Here is a 16,367-nt window from a genome sequence, read left to right on the forward strand (position 1 = left end):
GAGTGAGGAATTGGAAAAACTGCTAAAATATCCTAACATTCTATATGAAGGGATAGAATATTATATGAAGGCAGAATCAAGTTAATTTAAAACACATGAAGAGGAAAAAATTAATAAATCAACAGAGAAGATATAAACGCTATACTTAAACATTTAAATTAAGAGAAGAAACAGTAGAAAAAATTGAAAGAACAAAGAAAAATTTCAGCAAACAGAAAACAATTAGCAAGATGGAACTATATCATTATTCATTTTAAATGAAAATCATCTAAAAACATCAGCTACAAAAGAATAATTGTCATATTGGGTAAAAAGCAAGCCCAAACTCAAAACTAGTAAGGGCTTTCAATATAAATATATAGAGAGGTAAAAGTAAAAGATGGATAAATATAAACCATAAAAGCAAAGCTTCAGAAGTGATATTAATTTCTGATAAAGCAGACTTCAAAAAAAAGATTTTTAGACTTAAAGAGGTACATTGCATAACGGTAAAGGGCCGATTATCCAAAACACATAAAAATACCTATGAATAGAAACTAGAGGAGACATAGGCCAATCTTCAATTATAGTTGGAGACCTAAACACTTCATGCTCCAATTGATGGAATAAGTAGGAAGAAAATAATTGTGGATATAAATGATCTGAAAAGCACTATTAACCTACCTAATTGCCATTTATAGGTCACATCACTGAAAAATAGTAGAGCACACAGTATCACTGACGAGACTCAGGAAATATGAGAGCTAAATACAATATGGTGTCTTAAATTGAATCTTGGAGCAAAAGCAACTAAAGGACATGAGTGGAAAACTAGGAAAATTCTCATAAAATCAGCAGTTTGGTAAATATAAATGTAGCAATGTTAATTTCTTAATTATTACAAATGCACCATAATTATGCAAGGTGTTAGCAATAGAGAAAACCAGGAGAGGTCTATATGAATACCCCCTGTATTTTCTTTGCAATTGTCCTGTTAATCTAATATTAGTCTAAATAGAAAGTCTATAAACGGCAAATGGTCAAATATAAAAATCACAAGAATTTATAGAATAGATTAACAATATGGCATTACTCCCTTCTTCGTAATGAAATTTTAAGAGATATAGTTAAATTACTTTCTGAACAGATGACAAATATTTGTATCAGCAAATTATGTAAAACACCGGATCTTAAACTCCATAGACTGAAATGGCATCATTAATTTATTTTAATTTCTCTTATATTTTGGATAAATTTTACATTATAAGGAGTTTTTTTCTTGGCCAGTGCGGATTAGTGCATTTCATCTTTAGAAATTTTATACTGATATTCAGTAAAAATCAAATTGACATTTTCTACTTCAGGAGTCTCTTTAAAGAAAATTTGGACATTTTTGTGAATTATCAGCAATACATGCTATATGTATTAGATATCATAACATTACCAATCAAGAGCCTATTATGACTTTTCACTTGGTTTGGTTTCATTATCCTTCAGCACATAAAAAAATTAGATTTTATGTACTTACATATGTTTATAACATATTGTAATTTCACAAGCACAGACACACTCATCTCCAGCAGTGACAGGCACAGATACACATGCAAAAAAAAAAAAAAAAATACACATCCTTACACACAACACATATATTTCCTCCATATTATTCAAACCAATCCATTTGAAGTTGAGTTTATAGTGTAAGGCAGGGTTCCATAATTATGTTCTTCTGTGTGTATGCCTGTTTAATTCAATCCTAATTCACAAATGTAAATATATGCTTTGGTGCATCTAAATATAAAAAAAAAATTCTTGTTAAATATAGTAATTAAATGTAAAAAGGTAATTATTTCTAAACTATGTGTTACTCAGTTATGCATATAGCGTCTGGTTGTTGTTCGGTGCCATCAAGTCGGTTCCAACTCAAAGTGACCCTATGTACAACAAAACGAAACACTACTGGTCCTGCACCATCCTCACAATCATTGCTATGTTCGAGCCCATAACTTTTGCAAAAATGGCGTCCTTTTCCGGTGACTAGCCTGTCTTTCCTGATAAACGTGAAGGGTACAAGTCATTAAAAGGGTGTTTCAGCTCCATGCAAGACAGGAAAAAGGGCAGCAATGGAGCACGACCAAGGTATATTCGGAATATTTTGCTGTCTCCACCTCAACCTGCTCTGAGTGGGGTCTTCGGGCTCTGTGATTTCTGAGGGCCCCCTGCTGTCCGGCCAGGACTGATTAAGACACGTGAGGGCCCTAAACACCGATAAAATCTGTGGTTGCCCCTCCTCTGCTTACCAACGCATTCGAACAGGATATGTGAATTATAAACATATACATGTCTGTATATATACACGTGTGTGTGTCTCAGCTATCCATGATATAACATCTTTGTAAATGCAACTATAATATTGGCGATTGAACAGAAAAGTGGCCTATACCATTTTAACAGAATGAGATGAATTGGATTGTAAAATTTTTAGTGGATGTGAGGTAATAAGATTTTTACTATGCACCATATTTTCTACAAAAGAAATCTTCTACATGATTTACAGCAAAGAAAATGTGTCAGTGAACTTAGTTGTTTCAACAATCAATGTAAAATTCTGTTGGTCTCCCACAACAAAAAATTGCCTTTCACCAGTTTTGCTTTAAATGGCTCATACTTCAATTTTGATGCTTGTTTCATAATAAATCTGTAATTAGAAAAGAATGAATGAAAAGATGTCATAAAAGAAAAAATTAATGATCAGAAAACAAATATTACAAGACATTATTATATTTTATTTTAAATAGATCTTTCATCTTCATCATGTTATAAACAAAAATATTTCTATTCTTTACTCTTACAAACTCTTCAGTGATTTCATCACAGTTAAGCTGTTGAGCCCTATCTAATTCCATGCATAATAAGGATAATGAATCCAGTCTTTCTTGAATCATTACTGTGCACTGAGAGTTTTGGGTCTGTTTAGGGACAAGAGTGAGTATGCCGTTGTGCACCTTGGGATCATTACAGTTAGGAATATGCACTGAGCAATTTTAACATCAGGAAATACACATTGTACTTTATCTCCTATTAAGGAAAATCACAAGCCTACATGAGTGAAAGTTCTCTTTCCTGAATCTATAAATTTAGTTTTCATGTAAGAATGAAATTGTTGCACTTCTCTGTAAAAGTTTATATTTACATCAACAGGATAAGCCTCCAATAATTTCTTCGATTCTTCATCAGGTAGATCCACATTGTTTAAGAAGGAAAATCTGTCTGAAAGAACGGCATAAACTCTCGCTCATCTTTTCAGGCAAGATTCAATTGTGTCAAAGATGAAGCAGTATGTGATTATGCAAAATTGATCTCTGGCACTCAGTGACACTTGTGGAGCACTTCCATCATTTACTTGTTTCTTTCCAATGCTTTTGTGACAGTGAACTGCTTAATAACAAGTATTTGGCAGTATTTGTTCTGTTGTGTTTTCAAAATTTTCATGTAAATACTATACAGTTAAAAAGTAAAGGTTAAATTCCTTGCAATTGTCGACTTATTCGTCTGGCACTGCAGTTTCTATTGGTTGTTTACCAGAACATGTGAAAGAGCACACCCATGTGTTTGTATGGTGCCAAAGAGCATTGCTAGCCCTCCTGGCTGGATTTCCACAGACATGGATGTACAACTCGGTTCTCTTAAAATGGGTCAGAGATCTGGTATCTATTAATACAATCCATCCATGCCCAGTAACCACTCATGTTGAATCCAGTTGCATACTGAATGAATGTAGCAAGAGTTAGACTCAACAGCCATCCTCATCTCTTGTTTACTACAAAGAAATAGTATAGTCCCCAGAGACCCACTGAGGTAAGGAATTTCAATTACATGGGAGAGGACCAGAAGAGACAAAGGTCAACCAGATGTTGAAGTGGTAGGGACCTCATAGCTTAAACAACCTTGCAGGTGGGCACCCTCATGTCCGTACCAGGAACATTCTCACACACTGGAGCGGGTATCAGTTTTATTTAGTGCTTTGCCAGTTATCTTCAACCCTGACACTCTCTTTCACTTGTGTTCTGTTTGCTTGGCATCTATGCGTCTTTGTTTTGGACAGCTCGTGCCTCTGTTTTGTTGATGCCTTAAGCACACACATACCTTGCTTGTTGGGTAATTCATTCCTGTGCCCAATATGCTCCCTGCAGGGGCTCACACTAACTTCCCCTCACTGTGTCTCTCACAGAGTAATACACAGCTATTTCCTAGGCGATCACAGAGCTCAGCTACAGAAAGACCTGCTTCTTGGATGTGTCTCTGGAGATGGATCTGTGGTTCTGGAAGAATGGGCTGTATTTTGTGAACCCAGAATAACCTAGTCCTATATCCAGCACCTGGGGAAGGGGCTGGCAAACCCAGTGGCAGAAGTGACTACCTGCTGTGATGAAGAATCCGGAGACACTGAAGGTGAGACAGAGACTCTGTGAGGCCTTCACCAGTCCTGGGCCCAATGCTTCCAGTTGCACCTGCAATAGGACACCTGGGTCCCTGTCAGTCATGTGCAGTCACAGCCATCATCATATACCCAGGTCCGATATCTGAGACACTCACCTTGGTTAGCTGTCACCAGACACCAAAAAAGACCCAACAATGTCATCTTCTAAACCACAGAGCTCCCTTTCCCGGAGACTTTCTAGCTGTATCTGATGAGAGGGCTATTAAACTCTACAGTCCATGAGTGGAATTTTACCCTAGAACTTGAAGGAAAATTTACATATGTGGGGACCCCAGTCCTTATAAGTGCAGAGGGGCTGACTTCAGGCTCATTTCACTCTTCAAAATGTGATTAAAGAACTGCTTCAGGAATTAGGGATAAAATCAAGTGGGAATTCAACATTCTTTTCTTCTCATTTTGATTTCCCTGTAAGATAGCTGGTATTTAAAGCAATAATGATAAACTTGTTATTTTCTCTTACATGATGGATCTAATTTGATACTTAGGTTTTTCTTGACCAGCAGTGAGAATAAGTGCATTATGTGTTTAGCAATTTGGTACTGATATTCTGATAATTTAATAGTGACTTCCCCCCCACCAGAGGTCTTTCAAAAACAAAATTAAGTATTTTGTTCATTGTAATAAAACAGTCTATTTGCTTTAGAGATCATAACATTGCCATTCAAAATATCCTTATGATTTTTCTTATGGTTTGGTTTCATTAACTTTAAAAAAAAAATGTCAAAAATCTAGATTTTATGTACTCAGATAGGGTTAGAATATGTTATAACAGTTGCAATCACACAGAAACACACATGCACACACCTCCCCAGAACTGACACACACAAGTGTACAGGCCACAACAAAAATGTATCCTTTCACACATCACACACATGGCCTCAATATTACTCTCGCTAATAGATTGGAATTTGTGTTTATTGTTTGATGTAGTGATCTACAAGTATGTTCTTCTACCTGCCTGTCTATCTATTAGAACTCCAATTAACAAATAGATTTAAAAGCATATTTTGCTACAAGTGAATATAAATATTATTCTTTTTCAATTACATAATTTAAAGGTAAAAATCCATTTATTCTAAATTGTCAATTATGCCAATTATTCAAATAGCGTGCTTGTTTAATGTCATTAAACGCATTCAATGTATGTTATTATTGCTGTTAGGTGCCACTGAGTCAATTTTGACACTCAGCAAACCCATGTGCCAGAGTAGAACTGCCCCCAGAGGGTTCCCTTGGTTGTAAACTTTAGGGAAGTAGATCACCAGGTCTTTCTCCTGAGGAGCAGCTGGGTGGGTTCAAAACAGCAACCTTAAGTTTAGCAGTTGAGTGCTTAACCATTTGTGCCACTTGGAGATATATATATATCTACACACACATATATATATACACACATATTTGTATGTATACAGAGAAAGAGAGAGACAACTGGAATTAGTCTAGAATTTTGAGGATTCATTCACCCCGTGACATGTTCCAGGGTGTTCTGAGACTCTGCAAGGGCATGGGGGTTTGGACTTTATTATCAGATCACTAGTGACCCCCACAGTGTGTGCTCAGGGGACACCAAGAGAAGCAGCTATCTCCTCTGAAGTACTTAGGAGAAGGGAGTGGGTGGGGGGCAGGGAGGAGTCACAAGGCAGGGCCCTAGAAAATAACTGGAGAGTAGGGAGTGTGCAGGGTAGGCGAGCAGTCTGTGGAGTGATGCTCAATGCCTGAACTTGGTGACACTGGGAATGAAAAGAAGCAAAATGAGACAGCAGATACAGAGGAGATAAAATAAAGGGGTTTCTTATTTCCTTTAATGGAGAATGAGGGTGATTAAAAAGTCATGGATGAATCTTCCCCTTCTTGCCACGACAAAAGAATGGGTGGTAGAGAGACTATCTGAGACATAGAACACTAAAACTCAGAAGTGGCAGATATGACTCATTAAAGTGATTTTTTCAGCTCCACATAAGGCAGAAAAAAGGGCAAGAATGAAACATAACGCCACCATATCCACTGAGTCCACTGTGGACAGAAGTGCTTAGTATGACTGAGACATTGTAGAAGGCACAGAAATATTTGTATGGATTTGGAGGTTGAACTGAGGCCACAGGGTTTTCTAATTATTCAAATTTTACTAAAAAAAATATTCGTGGTAGAAATGTGAAAAATGAAGGCTTAAATACTTAATGGAATTCCTTCTCCAAATTAGCAATTGTTAAGTGAGAGACACCAGGGAGCTACAAGCAGGGGTGGATTACCCAGTAAGCACAGTAAACACATGCTTAATTTTGTGTTGCTTGTAAGCATGTGCCTGAAAGCACAAGTGTGATACAGTTAAAAGAAATTCAGACCTTAAACAACCTTGGGCAAAGCACCCTCCTGAGCCTGTGTGAGCTTCATTTCTGGCGGGCACGTTCTTACACACTGGAGCTGTTTCCAATCTCATTTAACACCTTGCAGGGAAGGATTACTGAGTAAGCAAGGTAAGCATGGGCTTACAAGGTTACCACAACTAAGCCTGTGCTTATAAAGTACACACTAAGAAACATGTGCTGACCGTGCTTATTGGCTAATCTGTTCCTGGTTGCAAGGAAGAGACAGTAACAGTTCATCAAGGATAAGACTTTTGCTGGGCAGGGGCAGGAAGCACCAGGGTTAAAAGGAAACTTCAGTCTTCCTCTGAACGTGCTCCTGAGATGATCTCTGTGCTCCATGCATTCTGAGCGCCTCCCGTAGGCCAGTCCTCTCCCTGCAGGGGAGGGTTGTGTCTTGGGGCACACCAACTTCTCTTCACTGTGCCTCTTGCACAGTAATACACGGCTGTGTCCTCGGAAGTCACAGAGCTCAGCTGCAGGGAGAACTGCTTCTTGGATGAGTCAGCAGTGATGGAGATTCGGCCCTTGACGGAGGAGCCATAGCTTGTTTTCCATGATGATCCACTGTAGTAACCAACTCCCAGCCATTCCAGGCCCTTCCCTGGGGGCTGGCGGATCCAGCTCCAAGTATAACCACTAGAGATGGAGCCACCAGTGACAGTGCAGGTGAGAGACAAGGTTTGTGACGGCTTCACCAGTCCTGGGCCTGACTCCTGCAGCTGCACCTGGGACAGGACACCTAGGGGAAAGAGACAAAATTCTTGTGAGTCAGAAACACAGCACACTCACCCCTATCACCCAACGTTTATGTCCCTGAGAGGCTCACACTGGGAAGCTGTCGCCAGAAAAAGGAGGAAACATAACAGCTTCATCTTCTACTAGGAAGGATAGTGCCTTTCCTGAGAGAGTGAAGATGCCCACACCACACAGCATGGTAGGTGTGATATAGACAGAGCTGAGGGGAAATGTGCATGTGTTAAGGGTACTGGACTTACAAGAGGAAGGAGCCAGGGGCCAGCTTCTGCCTCACAGGCTCTTCCAAAAGGTGACTTCCTGAGTATTTAGACATCAGATGACCCAGATGTCTTCCTCCTCCTAAACTCCCGCATTTTTCAGCTTCCATATTTTCATTCCCACCTCAAAGTTAGGAAAACAGGTCAGGGAAGCAGGCTGGTTTGCTGGACTGTGGGAAACAAAGTTGCTGCTAACCCTAGGTAACACATCACACAAAGGGTCAGTGCTGCAATCCCCTTTCCCTTTTTGGGATTCCACCTGCAGACAGTCTGTCACCTGTATATGCCTGGTTAACATCCTCCTCTGGGGAGAAGGCCTGGGAGAAAAACACAAGGTGTGCTCTCTCTGTTTCTGAGTGCAGACTTCCAAGTTGTCCTCCCCCTCACTGTTGATTCAATTCCTGCTCTCCCTTCTCCCATCATTCACCAGCTTTTGCTTGTTTGCTAGTAGTCTTCCCCTTTCTCTGTTGGTATCCATTTCCGTTTTCTTCTCTCCTATTCCCATGGAAGAGTGTCCTTTTTCCTACCTAAGACCAAATTATCTCCTCTTTATAAGAACCTTCCCTAATTCACCCAACCAGAAACCTGGTAACGGCTCAAATATAGCAACGATTGTGATGATGGTGCAGGATCAGGCAGCATTTTGTTCTGTCGCACATAGGGTCGCTATGAAATTAAACCCACAGGATGGCACCTAACACTTAAACACAACAGTATTTATCCAAGTAATCTGTACAATACCAAGTTCAATGCATGTGAACGTTCAGGGGTCTTGGATCTTTAGAATGCTATTGTGTATCTTTCTATCACTCCTTCTCTACCAATATGAAAACTTAGTGATTTTAACAAGCTTATGTTGATATAATTTACATATATTTCACCGATTTAAAGTGTACAGTCAGTTAAGCACTAACATACGTGCATCTCAGTGCAAGCATCACCACAATCAAGAGAGTGAACAACTCCATACACTTCAACAATTTCCTTTTGTTCCTCTGTCATTCCTCCCTCCTGCCCTTCCCTCTGCTCACTCTGTCCCCAGGCACATACTGATCTTTATGTTAGTTTAGATTAGCTTGCATCTTCCAGAATTTACATACATGGAATCATGCAGTATGCACGTTCATTCTTTTAGTTTATTTCATTCAGCATAACAGTTTAGAGTTACATCCATTTAGAATGTGTATCAAGAATTCACTAATTTTAATGCTGGATAGTATTCCAAAGTGTGCATATACCTCAATTAATATCTGTGTCTTCATGACCAGGGGTATGTGCATTGTCTCAAGTTTCTAGCTATGACATAGAAAGCTGCTGCTCAGCGTGGAGCTGAAGAGGGCTGAGAAATACATTGCTCTTCTTCTTACAACAATGACAACAAAGCTGGAGAAACTGCAAATGAACACAATTTCTTTAACATCAGAGAATTGAAGCCACAGGACAAACAATAAATCTAAGCTCTGAAGGGAGATCGGTGCCTACAGGAAGAAACCCAATCCTAACTTGTGCTTACCCGGGGCAGACAGTGCCAGATGCCATATAAGATACTCATGAGATTAAACCATGATATGTAATAAATCTCTTAACGTTGAGTGTGTTCAAGGCATTAGAGTGTTAAGCTCCCAAGTGTCACATCCTCTGGGATTGAGGAAAATCCTATAAAGAACTAAACCCTTATGGTGCTGGAGAGGAGCAGATGGCATTTCCAGAATACACCCAGACCACCTCCCTTATCTCTACTTCAGAACAAGAGGATTGATCTGTTGAGGAAATCATAAAAAACGGAATTCTACGGACACTGGTAAAATCTCATAGAGACTGGCAGGGGAACCGAGGACACCACCAAACTCTGTCCAGAACCATCTCCCCTCTCTTCCATAAGGTATAAAAGCCTTAATTGGCAGGAAAAGTGCACTAAAAGGGAACTCAGAGGTCGCAGGTGGAAAACAATTGCACCTAGGGAGGAAACATATAGGAAAGAAGTCACTCCACCGTGCACAAGGGGAGGAAGTCATGCTACATCCAGGATGGCACTTGGAAGGCCACACACCTGACAAAGGTTAACAATGCCCATGTAGGAATGAGGCTCAGGCACAAGATCAGAGAAATCCTCCCCCTATTGCAAAGACCACCACAACACTAGCAATTATCAAACAGAATAACATTGACATGTACCAGCGAGTGCTAAAAGACAGGTTCTCTCTGGGGAACATAAAATAAAGACTTAAAATCAAAAGAGGAGGAAAAACAAACAAAGGAACATATGTTTCACAAAAGGAACTTGAGGTTTCTGGTGTCCATAATGAACCCAATAAAAATAAAACCAATGCCGTCGAGTCAATTCCGACTCATAACGACCCTATAGGCCAGAGTATAAAAGATACCTTAAACTAGCGTAGCCATGGCAACAGTAAACTCCAAGTGTAGGCATATCTTTTTTTTTTTTATAACTTTTATTAAGCTTCAAGTGAACGTTTACAAATCCAATCAGTCTGTCACATATAAGTTTACATACATCTCACTCCCTACTCCCACTTGCTCTCCCCCTCTTGAGTCAGCCCTTTCAGTCTCTCCTTACTTGACAATTTTGCCGGCTTCCCTCTCTCTCTATCCTCCCATCCCCCCTCCAGACAAGAGTTGCCAACACAATCTCAAGTGTCCACCTGATATAATTAGCTCACTCTTCATCAGCGTCTCTCTCCCTCCCGCTGACCAGTCCCTTTCATGTCTGATGAGTTGTCTTCGGGGATGGTTCCTGTCCTGTGTCAACAGAAGGTCTGGGGAGCATGGCCGCCGGGATTCCTCTATTCTCAGTCAGACCATTAAGTTTGGTCTTTTCATGAGAATTTGGGGTCTGTATCCCACTGATCTCCTGCTCCCTCAGGGGTCCTCTGCTGTGCTCCCTGTCAGGGCAGTCATCGATTGTGACTGGGCACCAACTAGTCCTTCTGGTCTCAGGATGATGTAGGTCTCTGGTTCATGTGGCCCTTTCTGTCTCTTGGGCTCTTAGTTGTCTTGTGGCCTTGGTGTTCTTCATTTTCCTTTGCTCCAGGTGGGTTGAGACCAATTGATGCATCTTAGATGGCCGCTTGTTAGCATTTAAGACCCCAGACGCCACATTTCAAAGTGGGATGCAGAATGATTTCATAATAGAATTATTTTGCCAATTGACTTAGAAGTCCCCGCAAACCATGTTCCCCAGACCCCCGCGCTTGCTCCGCTGACCTTTGAAGCATTCATTTTATCCCAGAAACTTCTTTGCTTTTGGTCCAGTCCAATTGAGCTGACCTTCCATGTATTGAGTGTTGTCTTTCCCTTCACCTAAAGCAGTTCTTATCTACTGATTAATCAATAAAAAACCCTCTCCCACCCTCCCTCCCTCCCCCCCTCGTAACCATAAAAGTATGTGTTCTTCTCAGGTTTACTATTTCTCAAGATCTTATAATAGTGGTCTTATACAATATTTGTCCTTTTGCCTCTGACTAATTTCGCTCAGCATAATGCCTTCCAGATTCCTCCATGTTATGAAATGTTTCAGAGATTCGTCACTGTTCTTTATCGATGCGTAGTATTCCATTGTGTGAATATACCACAATTTGTTTACCCATTCATCCATTGATGGACACCTTGGTTGCTTCCAACTTTTTGCTATTGTAAACAGAGCTGCAATTAACATGGGTGTGCATATATCTGTTTGTATGAAGGCTCTTGTATCTCTAGGGAATATTCCCAGGAGTGGGATTTCTGGGTTGTATGGTAGTTCTATTTCTAACTGTTTAAGATAACGCCAGATAGATTTCCAAAGTGGTTGTACCATTTTACATTCCCACCAGCAGTGTATGAGAGTTCCAATCTCTCCGCAGCCTCTCCAACATTTATTATTTTGTGTTTTTTGGATTAATGCCTGCCTTGCTGGTGTGAGATGGAATCTCATCGTAGTTTTAATTTGCATTTCTCTAATGGCTAATGATCGAGAGCATTTTCTCATGTATCTGTTGGCTGCCTGAATATCTTCCTTAGTGAAATGTGTGTTCATATCCTTTGCCCACTTCTTGATTGGGTTGTTTGTCTTTTTGTGGTTGAGTTTTGACAGAATCATGTAGATTTTAGAGATCAGGCGCTGGTCGGAGATGTCATAGCTGAAAATTCTTTCCCAGTCTGTAGGTGGTCTTTTTACTCTTTTGGAGAAGTCTTTAGATGAGCATAGGTGTTTGATTTTTAGGAGCTCCCAGTTATCGGGTTTCTCTTCATCATTTTTGGTAATGCTTTGTATTCTGTTTATACCTTGTATTAGGGCTCCTAGGGTTGTCCCAATTTTTTCTTCCATGATCTTTATCGTTTCAGTCTTTATGTTTAGGTCTTTGATCCACTTGGAGTTAGTTTTTGTGCATGGTGTGAGGTATAGGTCCTGTTTCATTTTTTTGCAAATGGATATCCAGTTATGCCAGCACCATTTGTTAAAAAGGCTATCCTTTCCCCAATTAATTGACACTGGTCCTTTGTCAAATATCAGCTGCTCATACGTGGATGGATTTATGTCTGGGTTCTCAATTCTGTTCCATTGGTCTATGTGCCTGTTGTTGTACCAGTACCAGGCTGTTTTGACTACTGTGGCTGTATAATAGGTTCTGAAGTCAGGTAAAGTGAGGCCTCCCACTTTCTTCTTCTTTTTCAGTAGTGCTTTGCTTATCCGGGGCTTCTTTCCCTTCCATATGAAATTGGTGATTTGTTTCTCTATCCCCTTAAAATATGACATTGGAATTTGGATCGGAAGTGCGTTAAATGTATAGATGGCTTTTGGTAGAATAGACATTTTTACTATGTTAAGTCTTCCGATCCATGAGCAAGGTATGTTTTTCCACTTAAGTATGTCTTTTTGAATTTCTTGTAGTAGAGCTTTGTAGTTTTCTTTGTATAGGTCTTTTACATCCTTGGTAAGATTTATTCCTAAGTATCTTATCTTCTTGGGGGCTACTGTGAATGGTATTGATTTGGTTATTTCCTCTTCGGTGTTCTTTTTGTTGATGTAGAGGAATCCAAGTGATTTTTGTATGTTTATTTTATAACCTGAGGCTCTGCCAAACTCTTCTATTAGTTTCAGTAGTTTTCTGCAGGGTTCCTTAGGGTTTTCTGTGTATATAATCATGTCATCTGCAAATAGTGATAACTTTACTTCTTCCTTGCCAATCCAGATACCTTTTATTTCTTTGTCTAGCCTAATTGCCCTGGCTAGGACTTCCAGCACGATGTTGAATAAGAGTGGTGATAAAGGGCATCCTTGTCTGGTTCCCGTTCTCAAGGGAAATGCTTTCAGGTTCTCTCCATTTAGAGTGATATTGGCTGTTGGCTTTGCATAGATGCCCCTTATTATGTTGAGGAATTTTCCTTCAATTCCTATTTTGGTAAGAGTTTTTATCATAAATGGGTGTTGGACTTTGTCAAATGCCTTTTCTGCATCAATCGATAAGATCATGTGGTTTTTGTCTTTTGTTTTATTTATGTGATGGATTACATTAATGGTTTTTCTGATATTAAACCAGCCTTGCATACCTGGTATAAATCCCACTTGATCAGGGTGAATTATTTTTTTGATGTGTTGTTGGATTCTATTGGCTAGAATTTTGTTGAGGATTTTTGCATCAATGTTCATGAGGGATATAGGTCTATAATTTTCTTTTTTTGTAATGTCTTTACCTGGTTTTGGTATCAGGGAGATGGTGGCTTCATAGAATGAGTTGGGTAGTATTCCGTCATTTTCTATGCTTTGGAATACCTTCAGAAGTAGTGGTGTTAACTCTTCTCTGAAAGTATGGTAGAACTCTGCAGTGAAGCCGTCCGGGACAGGGCTTTTTTTTGTTGGGAGTTTTTTGATTACCGTTTCAATCTCTTTTTTTGTTATGGGTCTATTTAGTTGTTCTACTTCTGAATGTGTTAGTTTAGGTAGGTAGTGTTTTTCCAGGAATTCATCCATTTCTTCGAGGTTTTCAAATTTGTTAGAGTACAATTTTTCATAATGATCTGAATTGATTGTTTTAATTTCATTTGGTTCTGTTGTGATGTGGTCCTTCTCGTTTCTTATTCGGGTTATTTGTTTCCTTTCCTGTATTTCTTTAGTCAGTCTAGCCAATGGTTTATCAATTTTGTTAATTTTTTCAAAGAACCAGCTTTTGGCTTTGTTAATTCTTTCAATTGTTTTTCTGTTCTCTAATTCATTTAGTTCAGCTCTAATTTTTATTATTTGTTTTCTTCTGGTGCCTGATGGATTCTTTTGTTGCTCACTTTCTATTTGTTCAAGTTGTAGGGACAGTTCTCTGATTTTGGCTCTTTCTTCTTTTTGTATGTGTGCATTTATTGATATAAATTGACCTCTGAGCACTGCTTTTGCTGTGTCCCAGAGGTTTTGATAGGAAGTATTTCCATTCTCGTTGCTTTCTATGAATTTCCTTATTCCCTCCTTGATGTCTTCTATAACCCAGTCTTTTTTCAGGAGGGTATTGTTCATTTTCCAAGTATTTGATTTCTTTTCCCTAGTTTTTCTGTTATTGATCTCTAGTTTTATTGCCTTGTGGTCTGAGAAGATGCTTTGTAATATTTCGATGTTTTGGACTCTGCAAAGGTTTGTTTTATGACCTAATATGTGGTCTATTCTAGAGAATGTTCCATGTGCGCTAGAAAAAAAAGTATATTTTGCAGCAGTTGGGTGGAGAGTTCTGTATAAGTCAATGAGGTCAAGTTGGTTGATTGTCGTAATTAGATCTTCCGTGTCTCTATTGAGCTTCTTACTGGATGTCCTGTCCTTCTCCGAAAGTGTTGTGTTGAAGTCTCCTACTATAATTGTGGAGGTATCTATCTCACTTTTCAATTCTGTTAAAATTTGATTTATGTATCTTGTAGCCCTGTCATTGGGTGCATATATATTTAATACGGTTATGTCTTCCTGGTCAATTGTCCCTTTTATCATTATATAGTGTCCTTCTTTATCCTTTGTGGTGGATTTAAGTCTAAAGTCTATTTTGTCAGAAATTAATATTGCTACTCCTCTTCTTTTTTGCTTATTGTTTGCTTGATATATTTTTTTCCATCCTTTGAGTTTTAGTTTGTTTGTGTCTCTAAGTCTAAGGTGTGTCTCTTGTAGGTAGCATATAGATGGATCGTGTTTCTTTATCCAGTCTGTGACTCCCTGTCTCTTTATTGGTGCATTTAGTCCATTTACATTCAGGGTAATTATAGATAAATAAGTTTTTAGTGCTGTCATTTTGATGCCTTTTTATGTGTGTTGTTGACAATTTCATTTTTCCACATACTTTTTTGTGCTGAGGCGTTTTTCTTAGTAAATTGTGAGATCCTCATTTTCATAGTGCTTGACTTTATGTTAGTTGAGTCGTTACGTTTTTCTTGGCTTTTATCTTGAGTTATAGAGTTGTTATACCTTTTTGTGGTTACCTTATTATTTACCCCTATTTTTCTAAGTAAAAACCTAACTTGTATTTTTCTATATCGCCTTGTATCACTCTCCATATGGCAGTTCAATGCCTCCTGTATTTAGTCCCTCTTTTTGATTATTGTGATCTTTTACCTATTGACTTCCATGATTCCTTGTTATGTGTATTTTTTTTAATTAATCTTAATTTGTTTGTTTTTGTGATTTCCCTATTTGAGTTGATATCTGGACGTTCTGTTTTGTGACCTTGTGTTGTGCTGATATCTGATGTTATTGGTTCTCTGACCAAACAGTATCCTTTAGTATTTCTTGTAGCTTTGGTTTGGTTTTTGTAAATTCTCTAAACTTGTGTTTGTCTGTAAATATCTTAATTTCGCCTTCATATTTCAGAGAGAGTTTTGCTGCATGTATGATCCTTGACTGGCAGTTTTTCTCCTTCAGTGTTCTGTATATGTCATCCCATTCCCTTCTTGCCTGCATGGTTTCTGCTGAGTAGTCTGAACTTATTCTTATTGATTCTCCCTTGAAGGAAAACTTTCTTTTCTCCCTGGCTACTTTTAAAATTTTCTGTTTATCTTTGGTTTCGGTGAGTTTGATGACAATATGTCTTGGTGTTTTTCTTTTTGGATCAATCTTAAATGGGGTTCGATGAGCATCTTGGATAGATATCCTTTCGTCTTTCATGATGTCAGGGAAGTTTTCTGTCAGGAGTTCTTCAACTATTTTCTCTGTGTTTTCTGTCTCGCCTCCCTGTTCTGGGACTCCAATCACCCGCAGGTTATCCTTCTTGATATAGTCCCACATAATTCTTAGGGTTTCTTCATTTTTTTTAATTCTTTTATCTGATTTTTTTCAGCTATGTTGGTGTTGATTCCCTGGTCCTCCAGATGTCCCAGTCTGCATTCTAATTGCTCGAGTCTGCTCCTCTGACTTCCTATTGCATTGTCTAATTCTGTAATTTTATTGTTAATCTTTTGGATTTCTACATGTTGTCTCTCTATGGATTCTTGCAACTTATTAATTTTTCCACTATGTTCTTGAATAATTTTTTTGAGTTCTTCAACAGTTTTATC

Source organism: Elephas maximus, chromosome 21 (assembly GCF_024166365.1).
Source record: "Elephas maximus indicus isolate mEleMax1 chromosome 21, mEleMax1 primary haplotype, whole genome shotgun sequence".
Taxonomy (NCBI): Eukaryota; Metazoa; Chordata; class Mammalia; order Proboscidea; family Elephantidae; genus Elephas; species Elephas maximus.